This window comes from Cygnus olor, chromosome 1 (assembly GCF_009769625.2).
Source record: "Cygnus olor isolate bCygOlo1 chromosome 1, bCygOlo1.pri.v2, whole genome shotgun sequence".
Lineage (NCBI taxonomy): Eukaryota > Metazoa > Chordata > Aves > Anseriformes > Anatidae > Cygnus > Cygnus olor.
This window is the reverse complement of record NC_049169.1, coordinates 84,329,780-84,354,143: the sequence shown is the minus strand read 5'-3', so window position 1 is coordinate 84,354,143 and position 24,364 is coordinate 84,329,780. Positions and strand designations below refer to the sequence as shown.

The following is a 24,364-nucleotide window of genomic DNA, read 5'->3' as shown; positions in this document are numbered from 1 at the left end:
ACAGACATCACACTGGTGCCATTTGCTCATGTCATTCTGCTGCCAACCCTGGTTTTCACCACTGCTTTCATACGATTTCATACCGCTGATTTCATACGATGCCCTTCTGTGCACAGCAGGCCCCCTACCCTTGTTGACTGCTTCCATAGCACTGCAGGCCCAGGCACGCTACCTGTGTTTCTGGTTGTCTTTGTTTTTCAAGTATTTTAGGAGTCACACCTAGTGACACCACATCTTAATGCAAGGCCACAATAATTACATAATAAAGATTGTATATATGGCCTATATAGATAAGTAGCTTTGATTGATCTGAGTTTTGAATTTTTCTCACTAATGGAGAAACCATCCAGAACTCCAATTTTTAACTCCCTATTTTCAAATGGTTTCACATATGCACACCTCAGCTATTTACAGCCTTGCAAACATATACCTCAATAGGTCCAGCCAGGCCTTAATAAAAAGAGTGGAGTGAAGGAGGGGGTAGAAGAGGAAAGAAGAATAGAAAAAATAGAAAAAAAAATTGAAAAAATAGAAACTCTTGCTTTTTATTAACTTTGTACTGTCTATACATTTTGGCAAGCAACCTGATGAAAAAACAGCTATTTTGTCTTCATGCTTTTCAGATCATGTCTTCTATTCTTCATCCTCTCCACTCCTTATTCTACAATTCAGAGCATTGCTACACCTTTCCAGTGTCAAACTTACTGATATATCTGATATACCCCAGACAATGATATCTCTCCCCCCGAGCCTGTTATTAAATTTGGCTCCAAATCACTGGCCAGGATAATGTTTTTAATGTTGTTTAATTGAAGATCCTAATGGGTGAAATGTAAATATAAATCAAACTGAGACTTCATTAATTACCACCACAGGTTGCATATGACAGTCCTTAGCAGTAACTTGCATCTCCTGTGAATTTTTTGAACAAACTTTTCACAACATAAATTGCACAAGGGGCAGACACAAGCAAACATGGAGAGGGCCTCTTTATCATAGAGCATAGTGATAGGACAAGGGGGGATGGCTTCTAAACTAAAAGAGGGGAGATGTAGATTAGATATAAGGAAGAAATTCTGCACTCAGAGGGTGGGGAGGCACTTCCACAGGCTGCCCAGAGCAGCTGTGGATGCCCCATCCCTGGAGGTGTTCAAGGCCAGGCTGGATGGGGCCTTGGGCAACCTGGTCTAGTGGGAGGTGTCCCTGCCCATGACAGGGGTTTGGAACTGGGTGATCTTTAAAGTCCCTTCCAACCCAAACCATTCTGTGGTTCTATGAAACACGTCAATAACAGCAGAACTAAACACCTTAAGATGAAATAAGATCTGCATCCAAAATAAAACAAGAAATAAGAATGTCTAGAAAAATAAACTAAATTAGATGAAACAAATTGGAAAGCTCAGGAAGGATCTTGCCTCCCCACTGCCTGTCACAGCTGGAACTCTCATCTAAATCACTAAAAAACAAGTAAGGATTTTTCAGTTACCTGTTACAGTTACCTGTTTTTTCTTTCTTTCCTTTTTTTTTTTAATATATTTTTTTCTTTCCCTTCCTTTCCCTGCAAATTTAAATGATGGCCAAAACTTAGTATTTCCTTCTGTAAATTTCACAGATTCAACCTTGTTTGACACTATCACCAAAATTATCTGTGCCCCTATCTCTTTTCACAGTTCCAGTAAGTACTAGCCTGTTTTTCCTTCCACGACAATCACCATGACTATTTGGACCAAACTTCTATTTTCTTTCCTATGTCTTCTCAGGTTAGTCTGCTTCTCAGAAATAGCACCCCACTTGATGCATGGTTTGCCTTATTTCTGCCGCAGCCGTTCCTCTTTCACAAATGGAACCATTTTCTTGGACTTGTTCCCTAAAACACAGCATCTTTTCCAGATTTTTGAATTAACTATTAAAACCCATCACTGTAAGAGAAAACAGAAGAAATTAATTCATTAATAACAACAAAGTTTCAAGAGTTGCATGAGATTTTCTGCACACAGACTAGGTTACCATACTTGGTAGCACTAGATGAAAGCCCACGAAGAGCATGAACCTGATACTTCTGACTCAATTCTCCTTTCTCAAGTCCCCATGGTTGTTTATTCTGCTGATACCTTTCTTTGTGGTTAGAGGTGTGCCAGGGGACTGTTAAATTTTAGTCTAGAGACTTAAATAAATGTGCTTCTTTTTCTTCTATTTAGGAGAACACACACCATAGCATGAGGAAAATAAGTCAAAGCCTCATCCTCTTGAGAAGTCCACAACTAAGGCTGTTCAAAAACTATCCTGCAAGATCCAGGTGTCCAAGGTGGAAAGTCTTCTATACTAAATCTGAGCACAGAAAGCTTACAACAGTTTATATATTACAAATAAAATGTGACTTGACATAACCTTCAAGTTGCTGTCAGGCCGAAGCAGAAAAAGGGCTGAAGTCAGTTTTGCAGACTTAGTTCTGAAAAGGAAGAAAGTCATTGTATAATGTAACAAAAAAAAAAAAAAAAAAAGCAGATTTTCTAAGCCTAAGCATAAGATCCTGGGGGCATTTTCACATCAAACTGATTAAGGGGATTACTAAAATACCCCTGTGGAAAGGGTATTTGGCAGGATAGCTGACTCTCTAAATGGCAAAACACAGTCAACAAAATATAAGATGAATTTAAAACAATTACTCTGGACATATTACTCTGTCTTGAAGTCCATTCAGTCAGTATCTGAACTCACAACAGTCTAGGTACACGACCCTACAAGCTAAAATGAGCACAGGTGATCTCATATTCTGAAGGTGCTGCAAAACATGCAGATCTTTAAATTATGTGGGCACTAACTGACACACTGTCTAATAAACTACTACTCCATTAGATTTCCCAGTTAAGTAAATGTTTATTAGCTTTCCTTTCTATTACCATGTTGCTACTCAAAGTACAATGCTTTGAAAAATAGTCATACACATTTGAATTTCACACATTAACATCTTGTCTAAGATATTTCGAGAGTTCGGGATATGCAGATACATTCTATGCAAGTGTTGCTTTTTGGTGTATTTTTTGTTGGTGGTGGTGACTTTTTTTTTTATTATTATTTTTAGTCCTATTGCAGGTTCCGTAAACCAGACCCTTGAAGGGAAAGTGCCTAGACATTCACCTTTACTGAACTACCCCCAAAGGATCAAAACTCAGAAAAGCCAAGTTTTATTAGAATATAAACTAGGACAGTTACCTGTTTACACAGAGAATATGAAAACTGTGTAGATATGACAAAACTGACATTATTGTCCACTTCACTGTTCCCTTTGAAATTACTTTTAGGTACGTCCTTGCTTCCAGTATCAATTTTGTTTGATGCAATGACTTCCTGGGTTGTAACAAATGCTACCCAGGGTGTTCCTGTCACCGAGAAGCTTTTTCTGCCTATGCTGCAAAGTTTCTGCCTATCTTTTCACTCTCTGTTCATCTCGACATTTTGCAAGTGTCTGCAACAAGAACCCTGCACACTCCAGGTCCTTGCTGTGACTCTCCCCCCGGCCTTCTTCCATCTTTTCTCCTGCCTACCCACCCTGCATTTTTGGAGGCTGCTTTTCTTCCCCTTTTTTTAACTGCTGTTTGCAGGAAGAAAGCGACTCTTCCAAATGTTTATTTCTTCCTTAAAACAATATAGCTTGTAAACTGAGAACAAATAAATGAAACACGTTCTGAGTTACAGGGTCAATTCATGGCTTTAATGGGAACTTGGTCCAACCCTATACATGAACAGGACTCCATGTGTTAACAACTTAGATCTTGTTCGTGTACGAATGATTTGACTCATTTAAATCTGGAGGAATAACAGCCGACGACTTTAGTCACTATGCAGTAATTTATATTGAAAAAATATGAAGAAATAAAATGCTGAAGATGTATTATGCGTTATGCAAGTTATTATACACATTATCAGCTTGAGAATATCAAATTTCTTCAGAAGAAACAAAGAAACTTTAACAACTGTTCAAGTTGTGATTGCTCTACTATAGCAACTGAAACCTTCCTATGAATGGGATTTTTACGTCATGTTTAAAATACTTGGTAAGTATTGTCAGTCTTGCACCTGCTTCTACCACATTCAAGATGAAGCCCTAACTTGGATCTCAGTTTCTTACATTAGGTATGTTCCACCTACATACATAAATGAAACATCACTTAGGATTGGGGTTTGAACTCAGGTCTTTCATACAAGCCAAGTGGTCCCACCAGTCAGTACACAGATGCTCTCCACCTCTTTGCCCAACAAATATTTAAATGCTTAAGTAACACAGAGAGGCCTAATAGAAAAGAGAGAAAGTAACTCCAATGTATTATCACCAGAGGACTTTCCTAAAAGATGGGGAAAAAAAGAACAGAAACTTGAACCTCGGTCTTTAGGGTGAGTTTGTTAATATCAGGAATATATTGGAAAAAGTCTCTCATTCCTTCAATCCCCATCAGTAGCAAGCTTCTGTAAGTCCTTTATTTGTAAATCCATTTTATTAATACCTAGGCAACAAGGGAAATACTGCTTATTGATAATAGGAGCTTTTCCTTTTTGAACATATATTTAGTCTAAGTAAGTGCTTTGGACAAGGATATGTAAGTACATGCCAGAAAGATTACAGTAGGGATATAGCAAAGCCTGGAATAATCAGAAAGAACTATGAACCCAAAGAAAAAGAACAAGCTACCTGCAAAGCTAGCCATCACTTCACCTTTCTGGTGGTCTAACAAGAAGCAAGTTGTCACAGAGAAAACCTAGACATTCATGCATCCTGTGATCATTAAGTCCTAGGGAATAGCACACTTGTATGTACTGTTTACTTCCATATGTATTCTCCTGCATGTGTTTTTTGGTTTAAATCACAGTACTTTGGTGTCACTAACTATTCAAATATCAACATCATTATCAAGACAGTAGAAAAACTTTGGAGTAAGCAACTAAGTCAGGACATGAGAACAAGAACCACAAAATGGCTTCAGTTGGAAGGGACTTTAAAGACCACCCAGTTCCAACCCCCTTGCCATGGGCAGGGACACCTCCCACCCAACCAGGCAGCTTAAAACCCCATCCAGCCTGGCCTTGAACACCTCCAGGGATGGGGCATCCACAACTTCTCTGGGCAACCTGTGCCAGTGCCTCACCAGTCCAAGCAAAGAATTTCTTTCTAATACCTAATCTAAATCTCCCATCTTTTAGTATAAAAAACATCCCCCTTTGTCCTATCACTACACTCCCTGACAAAGAGTCCTTCCACAGCTTTTCTGTAGGCCCCTTCTAGGAACTGGAAGGCTGCAATGAGATCTCCCCAGAGCCTTCTCTTCTCCAGGCTGAACAACCCAAGCTCCCTCAGCCTGTCTTCATAGGAGAGGTGCTTCAGCCCTCTGACCATCTTCATCCCAGAGCCCCTCTTCTGGACCCCCCACACACTTATTGTGCTGGGGGCACCAGACCTGGACACAGCACTCCAACTGGGGCCTCACAAGTGCAGAGTAGAGGGGGACAGTCACGTCCCTTGACCTGGTAGTCATGCCTCTTTTGATGCAGTTGGCCTTCTCGGCTGCAAGCACACACTGCTGGCTCATGTCTAGCTTTTCATCCACCAGAATCCCCAAGTCCTTCTCTGCAGGGCTGCCCTCAATGAGTTCTTCTCCCAGTCTGTGCTCATGTCTGGGATTGCCCCTACCCACATGCAGCACCTTCCACTTGGACTTGTTGAACCTTGTCTGGTTCACATGGGCCCACTTCTTCAGCTTGTCCAGGTCCCTTTAGACAGCATCCTTTCTCTGTTTTACTGACTGCACCACTCAGCTTGGTGTCATCTGCGAACTTGCTGAGGGTACGCTCAACCCCATTATGTCATTGGTAAAGATATTAAACAGCATTGGTCCTTAAACAGACCCCTGAAGGACACCATTCATCACTAGCCTCCACCTGGACATAGATCTGTTGACTGCAACTCTCTGGCTATGGCCATCCAGCCAATTCCTTATCCACTGAATAGTCCATCCTTCAAATCCATCTCCAACTTGGAGATCAGGATGTCATGTGGGAGGGTGTCAAAGTCCTTACAGAAGTCCAGATAGATGATATTGGTGAGCCTTCCTTTGTTGACTGATGCAGAAGAAAAGCTAATTTTGAATTTTGGGCTTATAACAGTTAACTGCTTTTCCCTCAGAATATACAGACTGGGAGAAAAAAAAAAAAAAAGTTATCTGCCAGGAATTGAGAATTACAGTTTCAAAAAATAGAGTAGGAACAGTCCAAGGAAAGATGTGTGTATGAAGTCAGAATGTCAAGCTTCCATCCTAAAAAGTCTATTTAGATTTACAGATGCGAAGAGAAATATATTTTTAAAATCATAAAAGAAAATGACTTTTTAAACACAGGAAAGATGTCTCTAAATCAGGGTGGGATCATATTAGTGGAATAGCATAAAGTACTATTAGTGTGAAAGCCATACTTGCTTGCTCTGCGCTAAATTAATTAAAATTACAGAGAGAGGGAGAGGGGGAGAATCAACTAACAGGCATCCAGAGTTTAGGGGAAACTAGCATTGGTGCCAAATTTCCAATAACCCCAAATGACTCAACCATGAAGTGCACCAATAATTTAATTAATCACTGCCTTTCCCGCTCTCATCTCCTTCCACTATTTGATGAGTAGCTTCTTAGAAGTAGATGTTGTAGGGGAAAGGGCACCTTTATACTGAAGGGATCTCAACCACAGCATAGCAACAAATTAACTGAAGTGGACCAACAGGAATATATTGCCTTTCTGTGATCAAGCCATTTTAAGTAAGGTACAAAACACGGATTTTAAAAGTAATTTTTATTTCTAGTTTTGAAAAAAACATTTAATATTTTTCTAAGTTATTAAAATACTCTATAGCTCCTAAACTTAACAATCAAACATCTGGTTTTCCTTCTATGACTGATGAAATCTGCTAACGAAGTTAATATTTTAAACAGAAAATAGATGAAGAAATTAAGGCATATGAATATTATTTTCTGTTGAACAGTATTATAGAAAGGAAATGAAGTAAGAATAAAAAAATCAGAAAGTTACTTCTTTCCCAATATATTCAGTGAATTTAACATTCTGGATTTTGTTTTCCTCAAGACATTTTCCCATCTTTAAATAGTATTTACATTGCTGCAAGTTCATCGTATCTGAAGAAGGGAGAGGGGTTAGTTACATGTCTAAATGATATTAACTGATAATGTTTATCTCTAGTATTTACTGAAAAGTAGGAACTGTAGAAATACCACATAATACAGTTTCACGTCTGAAAGTAATTTTCCTCATCCGAAGAGGTGAGCACAGCTTTTGTTTTCTTCAAAAGATTTCAGATACATATCCCTAATCTTGTCTACCATTCAAGAGACTACTGCAATGATCTTTTCTTTACTGTGTGTAGGAAGGTGTATAGGACCTGAGGCAGGCCTCCACTAATGTTGCTCCCATGTTTTCTATGCACTATGCTTTTCATACGAAGTACATGCCTTTCTTAAGGTTAAACTCTATGAATATCATTATCACAAAGTCTTTATGCCATTTGGTACACAGTCATTAAATATATTTCTGGTTTGATAACTACAACATGAAACAAGCTTCAGTAAACACATTTATGTGCTTTTAATTTAAAAGTTTAAGTACATTAACATACAGATTTAACAAAGAAAATTCAACTGATTGTTATGCCTAAAACTAAACTCATACTCCTTTAGAGTCCTGGGATTTATTTATTCAATCAATCATTCAGACTTCTGTGATGGATAACAATCTACTATGTTTGCATGTTTTCAAGAGAAGTGGAAGAATATTCTACTGACACACTCTGAACTATAGAACCTTACAGGGACCTCTAAGCCACAAAAACATGCCTGAGTTACTGAGGGCATAAAAGTTTTTTTTTGTAGTTTTTTTTTTTTTTTTAATATATAATTTTATATAATATACACATTATATTATGTATATATGCAATTTTAGCATGCAATTTAAAATTTTGAAGTTTCTAAATAAGATCTGAATATATATTTCACCTAAAGTCAAATATGTCATAAACTAGTTCCTCAGGAGAGTTAAGGAAAAAAAAATTTGAGATTTAATCAAAAAACTTTTCTGCTGTTTTCCTATTAAATTACACAAATACTACCTTAAAACAGAAACAACATATTTATAATCTTGTATTAAATTTAAAAATAGTAATTACAAACAAAACTGTCTTTTATACTTGAATTGCATATCAATTGTTTAAAAGTAAAAAAAAAAGGTAAAGGTCTTGTGTAAAAGACATCCTGAAGTATTTTAAAACACTAAACTGTATGTTTTCATTAAAAAGATGCTTAAAATTACCTCATTTCAACTTTCTTCTTGCTACTTGTTCCCTGTTGTGCTACTAAAAAAAATCCCACTTTTTATAGTAACAACAGGTGGCTTTTTAGTTGACCAGTAAAATAGTTTATATTTCTTTTCTTAGACAGTCTGCCTAGATCTTACCTAAAAAGGCTAGAGATTTGTTTTAATCAATCACCATGTAAAGAACTCATTAAGTGACACAGAATTTGCTTCATAAACAAATGCAAACTATATTTTTCCCAACATGCAAAAACGTCCTAACTGCAGTTTATGCAACTCTGAATTCATGTACTCTTAAATCTTTTCTTCACCTAAAATAAGAATTCTGAGAAAAGTAGCTTAAATTTTCATAACAGATGTGTTTGTTAACAGTTCAAAAACAGAACATTGAACTCCTGTGAAATAAATCCAATCCCTAAGAAGATTCAGTAGGATTTTCTTGCCTTTTTCTCATTTATTAAAAAATATCTACACTTCTGCTTGGTAGACAAATGGGGAAAATGTAAATCTGTGTCAAGGCACAGATTTGAAGCTGAAAACTTCTAGTGAACTAAACATTTGTACCAGCAACCATCATTAAAATAGTACCAATTCCAACATGATTTATGTTAACATCATTTGTAAATTATGATGATTGAATAGTCAAGGTTCTTCCAATGCACTAAAATTTATTGCTTGATCTACGAAGCATGTTTTATGATAAAATTTCCTTGCTTTATTTTCTTCCTTTTTTTTTGGGGGGGGGGGGGGGAGGAGGATGGGGGCTGAGGAGGGCTTTTTGCTCTTAATTAGTGATGATAGATTTGGAAGCACTAGACTCATGATTCATTTGATGTTTGAACTCAAAGTGTTCATTTTAGAGAAGCAAAATCAATTTGTAGGTTGGACAGAATTATGCCATTGGGTACTTAAGGTCAACCACAGCTTTACTGTTATGGAATCATATGGCACATAAAGAAGTTAATTCCTCCTGTGCAAATTTCTTCTGATTCTGTTCATAATAGAATTATAGAATTTGTTTATTGTCTCTGAAGTAGGGCACATTGTAGCAGATATACTCAATTATTTTTAGTGATAAATGTTTCAACAAGTACCACGTTTTGTATTTGTAGTTGTACTTGAGTCGCCAAAAATGTTTCAAATTCTGCATTTGGATTCTTCCTGTTCCACCAGTACTGATTTCAAAGAGACCCAAAAGATCTTGTATCTTAAAAAAAAAAAAAAAAAAAAAAAAACTCATTTATTTTTTGTGTTTTTTTTTTTTTTAACTTTTACACTCACTATAGGACAAATAATAACTCTTATTTATGTTCAAGGCCTTAAAATCTCTTTCTAGTTTCCAAAGAACACTTATATTCTTTGTTATATGTACCTAATATTCAAGAAGATAAACACACAACTCCAACAAATCTTACAGGAAGTGCACAGATCTACAAAACTGTAAGACAGCAGTCTAGCAGCACTGAATTACAATGGACACTTTTGGATTGTGTCCACGCCCTAACTGAAAGTTGCTTCCCCTTTTCACCTTGTCCAGCAATGAAGCAAGACATATTTTGGGAGGGTACCCAAAGCTGACCTGAAGCACCATGCACAGTGATAGCCAATTCTCATATGAGAGTATAAATACCCATGAGAAGAGAGATCAATTGACTAGGTAATAAAAACTGAACTCGGTAGCTCAGAAATCTCCACTACAAAATAAACATTGAGGGAGATGAGTTACAAAGAACAGTTTCCAAAACAGTCCTGGAATGCTTTGTTTCATGACCAGTGAAACCAAAGACTGACAGAAGACAAAAAACTATTTCCCTATCCAGGATCTCCCTTAAAGTCTTTTCTTTAAACGAAACTGTCACAATGTATTAGATGAGTAGTTTTACCAAATTAGTTATTTAAGTCCACAAAATCATCATCTGCAATGAAGGAGATACAGAACAATGCAGAATAGGGTACCTGCTAGATGGTTGGGTTTTCCTTGTTTGTTTGTTTTTGAAGAAGTTAGCATTATCTGAATCATGTTAATTACCCTTGCCAAATCTGGGGATATGATCTTTAATTATTAGCTTGTTTACTGCCAAAAGAAACATACTCTGTTCTGCTGGCATTTGTATATGCCCACTGATCTTGGAAACAAAAACAAGGCAATTATAATTTCAAACTCTACTAAATGAAAATTTAATATTAATTTACTCTCTCACATTTTGTACTTCATTTTCATGAAAAAATATAAAAACTATGCACATATGCATTTATAATGAAAGCTACCTCACTTTCCAGCTTTTTTTTTTTTTTTTTTTTTTTGTGACCAATTGGCAATGTTCACTGGATAGAACACATTTGAAGTACTGCTTCTGTTGGAATGACACCATGACGTAGTATTTTAGTATCTGGCTGAATCCTACAACTATGAACAAAACAGACATATTGAACAAACATTTTACTGTATTCCATGTGAGTGGCATGGCTATTTATGTGCAATGTTCATTTTAATGAGCGATTCTGTCAAGGAAAATAAAAATGTGTTCATGGTTCAATAAATGAGTCTGATGATTAACCAGACTTGACAGATTTTAACCTCTAATGTTTTAATTCTCTGCTCTCAATGACGCAACTTTTGCTAAGCTAAATATTTAAATTTGAAAGAATAATTTTTGTTTACATCAGCTGGAAAAAAAAGATTTATGGATTACCTTCGGCAAATTGCATGACATTAAAAATTTATATAACAAATTTGAAGGCATGTATTCCTACTACGAGCTTATAAAATTCAACTGAATTAATTTTTGTATTTTTACATAGAATGCACGATGCATTCTAATTATCAGCTCAAAAAAATAGGAATGTATCTTCAGGAATGCATAAACACTGAAAAAAGTCTTATCAGTGATATGCGGAAACTTGCATGCACACCAAAAATGCATGCACATAAAATACTCCTTCATGCTGTTAAATCTTATTTTTCACCCCTTACTCACCAATTTTCAACTTCACAGGAATAACCAACATCACCGCTGTAGTCTACCACATCCCATCTGCTTTTGGTAGTAAGCATACAAATGATATGTTTTGTATTATTTTGGATATTAAAAAAATACAATAAAACAGATTGGTTTGTCCTTTTAGAATATAGGCATTATCACAAGGAATGAGGATGAAATCTTATGCCCACTGAAACTGGGAAGAGTATTTACTACTTCAAAAAACTGGAAAATCAACTGAATATTCAAATATTTTAATTTAGTTCTTCCACCATTCTAAAAAGAACTTCTTCATAAGATGCGTTTTACTTCCACGACTTCTAGTAAATTGAGTAAGATTCCTTCTGTGACAAAGCAAGCTCCTTTTAAGCATTTGTAATGAAAAATGTCTGGTATTTGATTTTCTGTTCAGAGACAAAATAAAGTTTGGATCTTTTATAGCTTCAAGAAGGCAAGAAGTCTATTTTACTTCTACTTTATTCCTATTACTATGGTAACCCAAACTATCATCGTAGATGCTCAAAAAAACCAACCCACCTGCTTCTTTTTGATATTATGCTAGCTGAAGAGCCTTCAAACGGTCTTGTTTTATTAAGCTCTCTCATTATTTAATAGGGCAAATGTTACTAACATTCTCATTTTCATATTTCAGGCTTCATAAACATGTTGGGATTAAAAATACAAACAACAATATAAAGATCATATATATTTAAAAAAAAAAAGATCTTTTTAAATGTTAAAAAAGAAAATGGGCAATTATAGATACCTATATTCAGTAAATACTCAAAGTCCCCATTTGAGAACAGAGCTACTCTTTCTGCTCTGAGCTATGCACCAGCACAGAAAAACAATGGTAAAGTTGTGCTCAAGTGCTCTCAATTATTTTTTTCTAGCTCTTGAGGCAGGTAACTCAGTGCTTCGATAACTAGCTTAACCTTCCAGTTGAGAAAATATTTTGAAGAGCTGATTTCATGAACAGGAAGATGCAGGGATAATTATGAAAAAGTTAGACTCATGGAGCAGTTAATCTCACTCTGCTTGCTATGTGCTCAGCTATAAACCTTGAGCTGAATATCAATAACCTAAATGGGTATAGAAACCAACCAATAATATATATATATATATTATTTATTTATTTATTTATTTTTACTGCAGCACGTATAACTAAGTCTACTCTGGAGATCTATCTATCATAGGGAAAAAGCCAACACGCTTTCCAGGCTCATTAAGTAATGGAGTTCAAAAACTGCCTGTCCTGTGCAAATGGTTAACTGAATAATGCCATTCATGTTCATCTCTATCAAATAATAATTTTACCTTTAAAGTATTAAAACTTACATAACTTTTTCATAAAGCTACCTATATTTACAACCAAAGTTGTTTTAGAACTAACCAAGTGAATTTTTAATTGACCAAAAAAAATGGTATATTGATAGAAATCTTACTTCTGAGAAAAGGTAATGAACTTCAACTTTAGTATCTGTATTTTTCTGACTTTCCAATTATAATGTAGATATCCTTCAACCTGACAGAGTTCTAGCCTGCTATCATTTCAGATTTTTCTGCGTCCATTTTTTCCAAAAACAGAGAGGATGTCATTTATTCTAAGATGATATATTTATTACATTTGAACACAACTATCCGAAAAACATGCACTAAAGCTTGTCCATCTAAAACCCAAAGACTTGTAAACATTAACAGTACAATTCCAGTCTCACATATTCTGGTATTTCTCATTGTCCTAGATAATTTATAGAATTTATACCAAATCTAGATTAGAGAAAAACAATGAGAACTGTTTCATGGCAACTATTCATTCTGAACGTAAATAGTCAGCTTTTAAAAATAAAGGAGGCATGTTGCCAAACAGAGCAATTTTTATTTTTATTTTTAAGCACACCAGGTTATCATTGTTATCTTTATGCCACTCCTAATAAGAATGTAGCATGAAAAATATTGCAAAAAGAAAAAAAAAGTGCTTTCATGCAAATGATTTCATAAAGTATAAGGAAAACAATTAATACAATTAGAGATAGCAAACCATTTACTGATAATGCAGTTAATCAAAATTTAAAAGAATCTATCCATTAGTAGCTTCATTTAATTTCTTTTTATTCAAGGGAAGACCAATATATACTCAGCACAAAAAGTGTCATGATGCAGGGGGGGGAAAGCACTTATGAACAGTTGTCTTTATCTCAGAAATCTTTCCACATTATTATTTTGCCTTTAGTCTGAAAAGCAGATGATTGAAAGAAAGGGATCTAATAATTCATTTATTACAAGGTAATGGAAATTAATCTACTTTTTGTTCACATGGATGCTCTAAACACAAATTTCTTGAATAGAGGAAAGTAAGATCAAAGTTTCATGATATTCTTTATCTACTTTCCTCTTCCCAACATCTAACGACCCTTTCCAAAGTTATTTTTTCCTGACTCTTTCAGACTTTTTAGCAATTGCTCTTTTTTCTTCAGTAAAAACATACATCAAGAAGTCTTTTTTAGTTATCCAAAAAGAAGAGAAACCACTCGTTCAGTTACGAAATTATAAAAAACATTCTTTTCAAGAAAGTAAGGAAAGGAGAAGGTTTCAATACAAAATGAACAGCTATGGTAGCATAGCCTTGGGAGAAGCCTGAAGACTGAGCTTTTGATTCGGGAACTTAACAAGGAAATGATCTTTGTTTTTCTTTCCTACACAGAAAATTTCAGTATAACAATTCTACAAAAACGGCAAATATATAATAATGGACAGATTTTGCTCTCGAATAGCTTCCAACCTACACAAAGTGGCTGAGTATGGGTAAAGCGGGAATTTAGAGAAAATTTATGAGAAAAGCTCATTCTCTTGTACAAGTAACACGCAACTAACTGAAAATCATTCTCCGGATACTCCATCAGGTCTCCACTGATGGCCAAAGACCAAACAAATTAAAAATATAGCTCTGTTATAACAGAAAGTTCTGTATTGTTGACATTTCAATCAATGTACAGTTTATGTACTTTCTGAGTTACCCGTGTATAATTGGCACTAATGGTCCTTTGGTAGATGTGTCTGTTAGTTTGTGTAATATTCACATTTGGGCAACCATAGCATCTTGTAACCAGGTGTTTCACAGTTGATTATTTCATTTTTGAACAGGCATTTCCTTTTGAACCAAGACTCACAAGATTTTCATTTTCTTTAGCTAAGTTACTGTTTTATGAGTAAAATTTTTGTTCCTCTTTCCCATGTTCTCAATAATTGTATACTACTGTTGCCTCTCTTCAAGGTCAAAGTGCATTATGTTTAATCTCACCCCAAAATGGCAGTCTTTCCAAAAGGATAATCATCTTGCTATGTAACTTCCGTAGTTTTAATTTATGAATCTTCAGGATAATATGGCTCATTAACTTATAACTACACAACAATTCTCTCTTGTTGTTGATTACATTTTCCTTCTGAAATTCAGCATGATAATTAAACAAAAAGTTGACTTTTTCAGAGGACAACCCATAGCATAGGACCATAGGATGACCAAGATCTATTTTTCCAAGTGGTAATAACTAATTTAGAGACATATTACTGTAGTAGTAAATAATTAAGCTTATTCTTACATCAGTATTACTTTTTAAACTTAAATCTCTGGAACCCCATAAGCAAAGACCTAGACAGCAAAGATGAGGGGTACAATTGCCTGCTCCTCTCAGTCTAAAAAGCATTCCTGAGACCTATTTAGTAGTTATCGCAAGTTACTGTAAGGTAAATGCATTCCTAGCTGTCCACCACCAAGGGAAAAACAAGCATCATGCTTTGCTAATACTGTTGTTGGTCCTTTCTGTAGCAAGGCCTGGGGCAAAAACAGCATGAAGATTGAGCCATGTTCGCAAAGGTATAGGTTGCACGTGAATTTCCTTGACTCTTATGTAGGACCTTTGCACTTCAAGTTCTGCCTACGTGAACTTGTACTCTGTATGATCAGCTGGAGAATTAGCAACTAGGTGCTCTAAAATTAGGCTCAAGGGCTGCACAGCTCAGAAAAACAGAAGTCTATTGAATTTGTGAACATTGTTCCTGCATTAGTAATAAAATATTTCAAGATTGTCCTATTCTGATTATTTTGCAGCTTTCACGGGATTTTTAACTTCATTTGAGACTCAAAAATGATAAAAATATTAAACAATGTTTTCATTTCTGCAAATTCTCAGTGTCATGTCCATTTTTTCCATGATACAGCCTCAAGCTCTACTGTATACCCAAGGTCTCAGCACTAGCAGTATTTACTTTATCTTGGAATGAAACAATTTTCCCCTTAGGCTTCAAAACTGTGGCATTCAGAGAGCAACTGACTCTCCAGTTAAAGATCAGAGCAGTTCTGCCTGTAATTGACCACTTCCCTTGAAGATTACAATTCACACACACTTTGAGAAGAGAGGCCCCTGGATTTGATATGGTAAGAGAAAGAAAAGCCCTTTTCGGCTCTCTTTCTGTACCTCACAACTGAAGAAAGAAAGCTACTAAGGGATCCTTGACATATGCAGGTTCCCTGCCATCCATGCTACTGAAATTCTACCACTCTGGGAACACAGTCAGACATGTGCCTTGGCCTTTTATTTAACCATCTGGGGGATCTGTAATGGAAAAATAGACATATGGAGTCTTCCTTTTCTGTGCAGCTCCATTTCACATAAAACTGGACCTGAAACCCTGCACCAAAAATCCAGGCTTAAATAAATTGCTTTGTATTTATGAGTTGCCTTCACACTTAAGGGTCCCTCTGGTAAATCTCAAGAAAGAAAATTAGAAGCACTTTTGAATGCCTCTTTTACAAAACCAATTCCTAGGAAATTAAGGAAACTGAAAACAAGGGAAATTAAATCTGAAACACATAAAGAAAAGATTAATTATGAAGTGTGAAGGAAGAGTCATTCAAAATCAATTCAAGAAGGATTAAGTGAAAAACATGGAAAGTCAATTCTCACATTACTGCTGTAATGATACCCTTCTAGAATGCTTTAATTTAATTAAAAAAAAAAAATCTAGTCCCCAAAATGAATTGCTTTTAAGTGAGCAAAATGTTGGGCCAATGTACAAGCAATTTTGACAGGGCTTGTCACAGAACAGCTTGCTGTTAAAATAAACAGATAAGCCCACGTAACAAAAGAAGCTCAAGACTGAATGATGTTACGATACTTGCCACAATTATACTAATTTCAGTTCTACTTCCCACCAGTTCATGGCTCTGAGAGAACAGAGACCAAATTTGACATTATTAATCCCTATCACTCCTGTTATCTGAACACAGAAGAATATTCATCTATAAAGCTTTTAACTAGGTATGGCTAGAACAATTTCTATCACAACAGAGCCATAACTAGTGACATTTAATTTGCAGTAGTAAAAGATGAATTGGCCTCCTATGTGTTTGAAGTTCAGACTTGGACACATTTTTAAATCAAGCTTGAAAGTGATCTGAATTAACCACCCGGCACAATTTCAGTATTGTGACTACTGCTCTGGAAATAAGGGATTTTATTAGACACATAAGTTCACTTTTATTCTGGAACATACGTAGATGTGGCATTACAAATTTGCTTCTGAAACAGAAGGCACAGTAATGAGGATTTCTTTTAATCTTCCAAAAAGAATGCTTTTTCTTCATCTCTTACTCTTGTAAACATGGGGTATGGAAAAGCCATTAAATCAAATAGAAAGAACACTAATATATCACTACTGCATCCAGATTTCGAATGTCTTTTTAAATTCAGGTGTGAATAAAGAAGAAAAAAAACTCACAGCACAATTTCATTTTCTTGAAATACTGGAGAAATCAAGTATTACTTTATATATTCTTATAAAAAAGAACGGTATAGTAACTAAGTTATGGAAACTAGACCACTGAAAAGCTATTATTAAAGAAGCTCACAAAAAAATCACTATGTACAACAGCGCATTATTATATTCCCACTATATTTGACAAACTGCAAATAGCGACAAGTGTAAGTACATTTAACCACTGTGACTGTCTGGTGTGAATTTGGCTGTATTCCTATTGTTCGTGTTTCATGTGAAAGGGTTTTTAAAAGATACTGAAAGGAAATTAGGTCAAATAAGATGTACTGTACTCTAGGAATAAAATAGCTACACAGTTTCTCAAACACCGCCTATTTGTGTCAAGAATCCTTTTATATTTAGTAGGATGCTGTTAATAAATTCAAACCACATATCTACAAATGGTTCAAATCAGTCATTGTCTCCACCACCAGACACAGACAGGATAGTAGGGATGCAATTTAGCTCAAATAAGGTACTACACGGGAAGAGCAATCAAAAGCCTACTGCTAACTGATCCCAGGGAGATCTCTATCCTTTTCCGCAACTTCTTTGTTCCCATTTGAGGGAAGGGACTACCAACAGGTCAACACTAATCTATCCCAAATTACTACCAATTCCATAGTCCTCCAAAAATCTAACAGTCAAGGGAACGCAAAAAGGGGCTACTGTCCTCATATTATTCATAAAATGTGCAGCTTCAGTAAAAACTAATTAAAAACTAAAAAACTAAAAATTAAGATGAAACAGAATGTAAAGTGTCATTTTACTGTAAGAAGACTCCAATTTTGGGTTACCAAGGGCATTCCCTCCTTGCTGGTTGGTTTACTGCACTGGTACTTCATTTGAAACTACAGCTCACAGAATTCCAAGGTTTTTCAAAAGGACCCTCACACATGCAGCCTGATAATATATGAAGGAGGAGATGAACGGGAGGGAGGGGGGAAATATAACTTCATCTCCCAACATGTGAATTTCATGGTGCTTACTGTAAAACCCAAGAGATATGGTGTTACCCAATCTTACTATGCAAAATAGTTAGGAGAGGAATTTAGAAGGTCTTCACAACTGAACGAATACCAAGGTAGTTTTTCAGTTGTTTGCTTGCTTCCTGTTATATTTTTTTTTTTCCTTTAATACCTGTTTCATCAGATCTCCCCATTACTGACACCAAGACATTTGTGAATCAGTTCCACATTTGCCTGACCACCTACTTAAATTTACAAATCTCAAGCACAGCCCTCACTCCCTCCTCTTCAGAGTGAAGCTCTGAGGCTCCTCTGATCTCTCTCCAATGGCAGCTGCTCCACACCCTTGATGATATTAGCAGCTTCCTACTCCACCCTCTCTAATTTCACCAAATCTTTCTTGACATGAAGAAACCAGATTGTGCTGCACATTGTGCTCAGGAGGCGGCTCTAGGAAGCTTTTAATACAACTAGCAAAAAATTTCCCTGTGTATTCTTCTTGGTGGCGCTCTTAATGATACCTAACAGCACCTTTGGTTTCTTGTCCGTACACTGACATGATGACTACAGAAAACCTTCCAGAAAAACTTCAAGAGTCCCCTCCTGTGTTCTGAACACCAGCTCTGAATTCAAGCACGCAAAACCATTTTTTTCTCCTGTGATGTATTACATCCATATACACTAAAACTCACCTACCACACTTCTACCCACTCAGTTTTGTGAGATCTTCCTGGAGATCCTTTTCATCAGTGTAGCATTTGACCACTCAGAAGGGGTTAGCATACATCACTAGCTAACTTGGGGCTTCCCCCCAACCCTCCTTCCAAAACAGGTGACCCTCATGTGGTTGTGGTGAATTTTTAACACCTAACTTATCTGTTTGGTCTAATTTTTCCCAGATTTACTCTTATTTACCTCCTCTGACCTACCCAACAAAAAAAAAATATGCATCTACTCTTGGACTCTCCCTGGAGTTTTCAGTGGTAAAGATTGATGCTTGGCCTTATTGTCTAAGCACTCCTTTTAAATCAGACAGAAGGTGGGAATTCTTCAGAGAACAGGGGTTTAGATCACAAGCAGCCTTGCCCTGTTCTGATTCCTTAAAACATGCTTTCAAATGATAGATCTACACAGTATGTAACAACTTAAGGTACACATTTTTATAACGCAGGTGATATGATTATTAAGCAGATTAATTGAATTGACTGTCTTTTTGTGGCACATAGCATTGAAAAATACTCAAACCAACATAACTGCTAAAAACGCATGTTGATGAAGGAAAGAGCAGACTTGTATTGCTGGTGGTGGACACGATACAGTTTAAAGCCATGTGAAAGTCAAAATTAAGGTGAATGATTTGCCATCACTATCATGAAGTTATCAAATGTTTCTGACTTACTTGTTCTGGTTATGCCCTCATGATGTATTAACTCAGAATTTTAATCCGTGTTAGTTACAGGAAGTGAAACTTTGAAAGAATCAAAGTTATGGTATGCTGGTTTACTTATTACAACTTCTGGGACATAATACAAAAATTGGACACTTGCCTGTGGCCTATTCCTGGTCTATTTCTATTAATTTCCTTTTTAAGGCTAAAATTGATAAAATACAAAATGTGAGCTTCAGCTATTCCTCACTTAGAGACCTACTTTCCTGACTATATAGAAAACAGTTTTATGAAATATAGTGTTTGACGTGGTATTATATGTAACAACAGCTTATAAATGAAGACATGGGAAATTTTTATAAGTTTTGTAATTTTTCTAAGCTTATTACATGCTCTAAAATGATAATGAAGTAGATTGTGGTGTGATACAATCAACAGTACTGATCCACAACATCTAGTAAAGCAGATAGTAGTAATTACACTGGTTTTATGCTAATACCATCCCTGATTACTAGACAGGCACATACAGTAACATCAATTGGTTGACTGGCTTGTATTTTATTCTTATTATGTTTTGTATCTCACCCTCCACTTTCAACTCAATACACAACATCGAACTTCATGGTTGACTTGAAGATTATTCAGCTAAGAATGAGACACCAAGTAAAACATCCTTCATTAACAAACAAACAAAAAATATATAAAACTACTTCATCAAGGCTTTCTCTCACATTAAAAAAAGAAAAACAAAGAAGATAGTTATGTTTTTATTAATATAAACGTGGAAATAAAGAAGAAATAATTATTTTCAATCATGGTATTTGATTAATGTATATAGAAGTTTCTCTACAAATATTTGCCTGTAGGTGGACTGTAGATAGTTTGTGCAAGTGAATGTTGCAATTTCATTTAAATAATTTGAATTACTCCCTGCTGTAAAATCAAACATATGACGCAAAGATTATACATTTGGGTTGTTCCCTTTCATAAAAACAATACAAAAAAGTTTCATTTATATGTTGTCTGCAACCAGAAGAGTGATATTGGACTCCTGTTTCACTGTAATTTTACATTCTTAACAGATAATTTAATGTAGTCCTTCACTAAGATTTGATTTTCTTTCCTAACTTGAGGCATCACAATTCAAATGTCATCAACAATGTACATTTTGCCATCAACAATGTCATTAGTGACAGGAAAATACGCAAGAATAGCTAATTCTCTACTTGCTTAAATTGGCACTGAGCTATTTGGACTAAATCTTGAAATGCAGATTGCAGATTCTATTTTACTTCTTAAGCAACACAACTCTGTGTATGAACGGATGGGTAAAGTCAGAATAGTTTGGAAAATACAGGGAATATCTGCACAGCAGTCCACAAAATACTTTCCATGTATACTATACACATATCAAGTATTATTGTCTTTTAGTGGTATGAGACAACAACCAGCTTTTGACAGACTGGAAACTGATAAAGTGGCTTGATCCAAGTTAAACTGAGAAATTTAAGACATAAGAAATCAGTGTGCCTTTACTAGATTAAAGCAAATCTTGTTAGATATATCTGAGTTAGCGATAATTGTTTCTATTAAAGTCAGACTATGGAACTGAACTGATTATAAAAGAGACTCAGTGAAAACTTCATATATGCACACAGCGTTTTTATGGCAGTGAAATCCGAGATGAGTACTTTGCCTTTCATTTCTACAATTCCAGTACAATTTTCAGAAAAAGATGCTATAGTAGTTTATACATACGTACGTTCAAGTGATTTAATTGATACTTAATGTCTGTGGTATGTCCATGGTTATAAAAAACAAACTCCTAATTTATGTCACAGCTTCCTAATTAGAGCAAAGCAGATTCATTCAACAGCACAAAAACACAACAGGCCTCTACATAATTTTTGTAGAAGTAGCAAGAGCTCATCGTGATCTATGAGCTTAGTTTAAATTCAAGTTTTGGACCACATTTTGGAGAAATCAAAGAGGCAGGTTAGACCTAAGCACTTGCTTGCAAAATTCACCGACACCTGAGATTTTTGCTCCCCACTCCCACATTCAAAACAAAACTCATAAAATGTTACCCCATATGATAGCTGACAATCACCATGAGTAAGCATAATTAAGGTGAATATATCCCCGAGCACTGCTACTAAGTTCACATTATTTCAATAAAATTATGACTCATATTACACTTATATCAATATAAATGTGTTGGAGTTAGAGCAATTAGAGAAGACTGTGCTTTTAAGCTCTCCATGCTACTCCTGTGCCTCTCTTGCCACATGTAAGAACTAACACTGTCTGACTAGTCCCAAAGCTTATATATAACGTGCCTACTGTCATACAGGCTATATAACTTCTCCAGAGCTATTCTGCAATATATATCACCCAACTGTAAAGCACAAAGAGTAACATGAGCAGTGCAATTTGAATCCTGTATTTCCACCCAAAAATCCAACCGTTTCTTCTCATATAAACACTTCTACCCTAACATACCTTCACTCCACCTTCCACATCCTCCTCCTCTGTTCTTTCACCCGTAATCACACCTGAGCTGCTGTTTCATCTGTCTGCCACACTAACACAATTAATTCAAAAATACTTATGTGCTGATGGATGAACAGGTACATATGTGATTAGCCTGCAGGCCAATCAAAGCAGGTAACTGTAAACATCTGCTTGTGGTGGCACAAATAGGAGATTTTCCTTTCTATCAAAACTACACAAGGAGGCAAGATGGTAAAAAATAAGGGGGGGGGGGGGGGTTAGACAGGACACAACTACACATGGATGAATAAATAATAAACTTCATTTCCAAAGCCATCAGTAGCTGAGACTAGAAATCAAGAGAAGTAGAAAAATCTAAAGACTTATTAAAAGTTACAAAAACATCATCTGGAAAAACAGTAGTCCCTGATATTTTCATCTTAGGAAAGCCTGAACATCACAACCTCAGCATAACCAAAACAACAACAGCAAAAGTAGACTAAAACTGTCTGCACTGTGGGCAGCTAAAATGTTATTCATTCATTTAGTATTTCTGCCTTCTTACTAAAATGGTTGTTATAAGCTACAACCTAATCAGAAATACTTAATTAAAAGATTCCCAGAATAATATATAAAATTATTATTAGGCTGGATTCATGCAAGAAAACAAAACAAAAATCTAACCTCACAAAAGCATCCAAGCTAAGTCAGAAAACACTGCCTTTTCTGTATTTTGAGAAAACTTAATTTATAGCTACTACTTATTAAAACAGATTCTTTAAAAAAAAGTCATCTTACGAAAACTTCCATTTCAGAAAGCTAGAACTCAATTCCCAGCACAAATTCACATATAATTCAACACTAGAGCAGCTTCTCAAATGTACTTTATAGCATTATGACTAAGAGGTAGCTGAATTGATTTTCAATTCAAGTGAGAAATCAAGTTAACCTCAACCTCCCAACAGAGAAGTGCATTCTAGTAGAGTATGGGAAAACATCTAAAGGTTTTTGTGGTTAACACAAAACCCAGTTGCTAATGCAACAAAAAAGACACTGTAAAAGTTCAATCTGCCTTCTAAAGAGTCTCCAAATATCACATTTCCTGGGATGAGAGATGGTGTCCTTCCCCACCTGATGAGGATCTGGCTACAATATATTTGACATTTTCAGACTATCATAGTTTAAGTAGGAGAAACTGGCAACAATGCAGATGCTTGACTTCTCACAGTACAACCACATCTGGCCTGGATGGGACATCTCAACAAAATCACAACACACTCTTCTGACTCTCAGCGTAACATCTTCATTACTGTCATCATCAACACCATGTCAAGCCCAAACTACAATCTAATTTCCCTTCTCTAGTACTCAGCAAACAAGCAGCTAAGAAGATGAAAGCCAAGAAAAACATATAAAACATTGAACAAGAAGTAAGAAACACTTCGGTGTGCTCATGGTAACAAAATGTGGTTATGGGTCAAAAAAAGATACTTGAAAACCTAACTAATAAAATTAATTACTTCAAAAATACACCAAAGAAACACTATCCTTTTGATGCAACATATCCAAAAGGATTAAAAATTTTTAGTAAATATTGACATTCTCCTACCTCTACTCATCTCTTAGGAAGAACAGCACTAACAATGAACAGGAACTTCAACTACACGTCCACTTTACTTAAGAAGAGTGAAGATCACACTGCAAAATGGCAGAATGATAAAAACAAAATAGATGTTCTTCAATTTCATAATGGCCAGGAAGAGTAGGAAAACTCTTTGAAGGCCAGCCTATTCAGAATACTAAGGCTCAGAACATCCAGAGTATTAGTGGGCTTTCCAATGCATTATTACTGTTCCTGGTATTTACCTAAAGGTTTTACTTCTCTTGAGAAAATAAAGTTGACTGTGGCTGATCCACTTAGCATTTCCCATGCTGGAAGGTTAAACCACTGCTCAACACCAAGGTTTCTACAATGGGAAAAAAAATAAAAATGGGCCAGCTGGATTAGTTGAATGTTTCAGAAAAACATGCTTTCAGAAATTGATTTTTTGTACACAGAAGAATGAAGTAGTTAAAAAAGAGAGATTAATGAGCTATACTCTTGAGTGAAGCTAAAACCACGGAACCTGACTTTAAAAGATAAAATGCTTGCTGACTATTAAAAAGCTTCCTAATTCACCTGGTATCATCTAAATAAATTTAAAAACAAACATTTTTTGTTCTTCTCACAAATCAAACAACTGATCAAAACCGTTTCTTATTATTTTACAGCGGTTAAGTTCTAAGAGATTGCCCATGAATTAAAGAGAGCTATACATTCAATGTAGCATTCATTTGTAATGTTTTTAAAGTAGTGTTCTGGG

General features: G+C 35.6%; 1 protein-coding gene across 3 annotated transcripts in view; it reads right to left on the bottom strand.

The window, feature by feature from the left end:
* The window catches only part of CADM2 (cell adhesion molecule 2), a 667,772-nt gene that overhangs the window by 549,317 nt on the left and 94,091 nt on the right, over window positions 1-24,364 (bottom strand). The gene's annotated exons all lie outside the window — the stretch shown is intronic.